Source organism: Larimichthys crocea, chromosome XIV (genome assembly GCF_000972845.2).
Source record: "Larimichthys crocea isolate SSNF chromosome XIV, L_crocea_2.0, whole genome shotgun sequence".
NCBI classification, from domain to species: domain Eukaryota; kingdom Metazoa; phylum Chordata; class Actinopteri; family Sciaenidae; genus Larimichthys; species Larimichthys crocea.
The window spans coordinates 4,815,509-4,819,710 of NC_040024.1; positions in this window are offsets into that span (position 1 = coordinate 4,815,509).

Sequence of the window (4,202 nt, forward strand, 5' to 3'; positions counted from 1 at the left end):
ATACGGGGGTGGAAATGTCTCAGGTTTTAAATTATAGAGATGAAAACGTACACATTTACATCTGGGACGCATATTGGAATTGCAGACGAAACACATGTTTCATAAAACACTTGATCATATCTATGGAGGATAACTCCCACTGCTTCCGTATATAATCAGCTGGAATGGAGTGTGAATTCACACCTCCTTTTAACATTCAGTATCACGGCGTTTCTCTTACGTTGTAATGAGTATCGTGGGGACTCATTTATAAAAGCATTCTGACACAAATTTATGCTTACCCTCAAAATCTAAGTCAAAGTTATGATCTGTGAAAAATTGATCTCAGTGCCTGAATCCTTTGGTTAAGATTATTTTCTCTGATAAATAAAAGAACCTGACATGAATTACAATTTTCATCCAAGATATAACATTTATATTTTCATTTACTGCAATCTTTAAAAAGATGTTATGGTAGAGGCGAATCCCCTTGATCATGGCGGTAGACATAACATGTTTATTTCTAAGAATAAAAAAATGTTTGTAAAGGAATTTCTCTCCTCATTTAACTCATCATACTTGCTGTATTTTCATTTCTAATGCTAACAGGGTCAAATTTAGGTCAGAAGGATCTTGGCGAATAACAGAATATCGTCTGCAAAGAAGCGAACAAATCTGCGAGTCATTAACAAGTATTTTATTGCATGACAAGGCAAAGTCCATGTATCTGACTCCAAGGCAGGCCAGAAAACAAAATGCATTTGTATGTTATTATGTGTCTGAATGTGACACTGTAAGATTCAGTGAGAGTGCTGGCCTGTTTCCTTGTCTGTACACTGTGTGGTTGTATCTTGTTTGCTGTACAGTACTGCTGTGGGTGATCATGTGGAACCCAGACTGGAGCGCTGGCCATGTTGTGTGTGCTGTCATCTCAGATGTGCACAGAACATTGAGGAGTCACAGATCACTACCCCTCAGGGAGATGGAGTTTGTGTGTGTGTGTCAGAGAGAGAGAGAGCAGTGTGTGTGTGTGTGTGTGTGTGTGTTGTGTTAGAAACTGGTTATTTTACTTCTCACGTACTTCTCACCAACCTCTTTCAGTCTTGCTGTCAACAGACTCGCTTGCCACCATTACCTGACCAACTCAAGCCGCAAGTGCCTCACCTGATCAACTGAAGTCACGTGAGCACTTCGCTATGCATTGTGGAGCTCCACAAATATTCAAATTTAAAGTGTAAGATTTAGGAGTATTTATTGGCAGCAATGGAATAAAATATTAATTTGTATGTTTCCAGTCGTGTATAATCACCTGAAAATAAGAAGCGCGTTGTTTTCATTGTCTTATAATGAGCCCTTTATATTTACAGTGAGAGCGGGTCCATTTTTCTACAGCAGCCATGTTTACAATAATTTCCTGCCGATGCTACTACAACTAGTGAGGGTGTGTCAAGCTGCTCTTCGATATTTTTACGTAAACATTGATGTGAAAATTGCTGCTACAATTGGCCGAGTGGCTACCTCTGTCGCTGTGAAGTGAAGCCAACGTGGACGTGCCAAAAACTGTAACAGCCACAAGCCCCCATATTAATAACATGTTTACAGCCTGGTGCAAAACACAGTTTTGGTCTCTGTTGCTAATTTCCCTGTTCATGACAACTGTACTGAGGGTGAATTTCTGTATAACTCACCTGTTAAAGTTCTATTAAGGCTGAAAGTTATGCGTTATTACGGTTTTCTGGCCTGCAAAAGTACTCTTATCAAACTAATTTTCCACCCGCAAGGCAGCTGTGGATAAACCCACATATGCTTCCTGCACTAAAACATCAAACTAGGTCGAATTAGCTACTAGCTGGTGATCGTAGCGGCTTTTAAAATATTCTCCTGGTGGTGGGGACCAAAACTGAGCTAAAAGAAGAGTTAATATTGGACTTGCATTCATCGTAAGGCTGGAAAAATAACTCCAAATGAATGTTAATGTTAGTCTCTGTCTGCCATATGTTTCTGTTGACACTTTAGCAAACATGTTTTTAGCTCGTGTGGCCAAAAATCAAACAATTCCCAATTTAATCCCACGAGGAAAGCCAAACTAAAATATACGCTCTTGAAGTATAAACATGCTGTACAGTCCCTCGTTTATCACGGGGGAAACGTTCTAAAAATAACCCGCAATAGACGAAATCCGAAGTAATCAGCTTTATTTTTTACAATTATTATACATGTTTTAAGGCCGTAAAACCCCTAACCACACACTTTTATACACTTTTCTCAGACTGGCATTAACATTTTCTCACATTTATTTAAACACTCTCAAAGTTCAAACTTTCGCAGATTTAACAAAAATAAGTACAATACTGTATTAGTAAATGAAACCGTATTTCACAGTTCTTCTGACGGTGCCTCTTTGTCCAGGTGCCGCTCCGCTGTAACGGCATTTTGTACAGTACTCCCTTAGCCAATCAGGACGCAGAACACAATGCACGTTCATACTGTACAGTTTGCTGTAAAAAAAAAGCATGCAACTAAAAAAAAACACGAAAAAAAATCTGCAAATCAGCGAGGCTGCGAAAGGTGAAGGGACAACTGTATATGATGTTGTGACCTAACTGTATACATGGTTTACAGTTAGCATATGGAGACTTTCTGTCAGTTAGCCTCAATGATTTCGAAGGCTTCAGCATCATGAGTGATTTTTTTTTTTTTGGGGCCATTTGTCTTTAATTTTCATTTGGATCTCTGTCAGTCTGCATGACATGGCTTGTCATTGCGCTTTACAATCTGACTGCTGACTGCTGTCAGGCCATTTAAAAGTCTGCTGAGCAATGGGTTAAGGCTAATAGTGAAGTTTTCACAACCATGAAAATCTATATTTAAAGCCCTGACTGTGTGAGTTTGTGTCCTGCTCGGGGGTCAGTGTGTTTAAGTTTACACTTGTGCATTGTGGCATTCACCAGGGAAGAGAAGCACAACATCTGCACAGCTCGGTGTTGACTTATCAGGCTAATTAATTACCACTTTACCTGATTGTGATCTCAGCTTTCTGGCTGAGAAGTTGATCAGCTGGAGTGTAAAGAAACGTCTGGCTGCTTGTTGCGCATTTTTAGCATTAACAAGTCATCATTAGCAAACAGTGTGCATAGCATATTACATGCAATATCTGAAGCAGCGGCATGAAAAGGATTTTCCATCTGTCTCTGGCTATCCATTAGTATGTCTCGCACACAAACAGAAACACGCCCGTCGACAATAAAGACCAGGCGCTGATGGGTTTTACATCTCTGCGAACACGAGATATGACTAATCACGATTATACGCGAGCAGTCTATTCCAGGCCGAGCGAGCCTATCGCTGCATAATCAGGAGGGGGAGAGAAGGAAGAGAGCGAGAGAAACTCCTGTCACCAGATATTCGGGTGGAACCTAATATTTGCATAACTGTGTGTCAGATAAGGAGGAGGGACCATTATAGCATGGCACAGCCATAACCAGGGGGCATACAGAGAGCAAGGCATTATGGGGGCTGATTGGGGATGGTGTGCGCGGTGATTCCATTAAAGATGGAGGATTGAGAAGTTGTGATGGGATTAAAAAAAAAAAAAAAAGCATCTCTGACTTTTCATGTAGAAACATTGAAAGGATTTCTACTATAGAGTGAATAATGAGCCGGTTATGACGTCAGTTGTGTGTCGCGTGGTGGAAAACACTAAAAGCTGCAGTTCCTCTAACAGCCACTTGAGGCTGGCTACAGAACAAGCCCCTGTATTAAACTGGCAGCATAAATAAGCATGTTTACACGTCATGACAACTGTAATGAGTCTGAATTTCTATATAACTGACTCTAAGATTTAGACTTAGGTTTTCTGGCACTCTCATCAACCAAATCTGAGGGTGCCGGGGGCGGCAGTAGCTCAGTCCATAGGAACTTGGCTTGAGAACCGGAGGGTAGTCGACTCAAGTCCCGCATGGACTGGTAGCTGGAGAGGTGCCACCTCCTGGGCACTGCCGAGGTCCCCCTAAGCAAGGCACCCATCCCCCGCAACCGCTCAATGGGCGCTCCTCAGGGGGGCTGCCCATCATTCCACCATCTCTCTCCACATTGCATGTCTATGAGCCCTTGTACTGCATGTGTTAAAATGCATGTAAAATAAAAAAAAATAGGGTCGTGGGATTAATAAAGTATATCTTCTTCTTCTTATTAACAGCCACCAGGCAGCTGTAGATCAACCC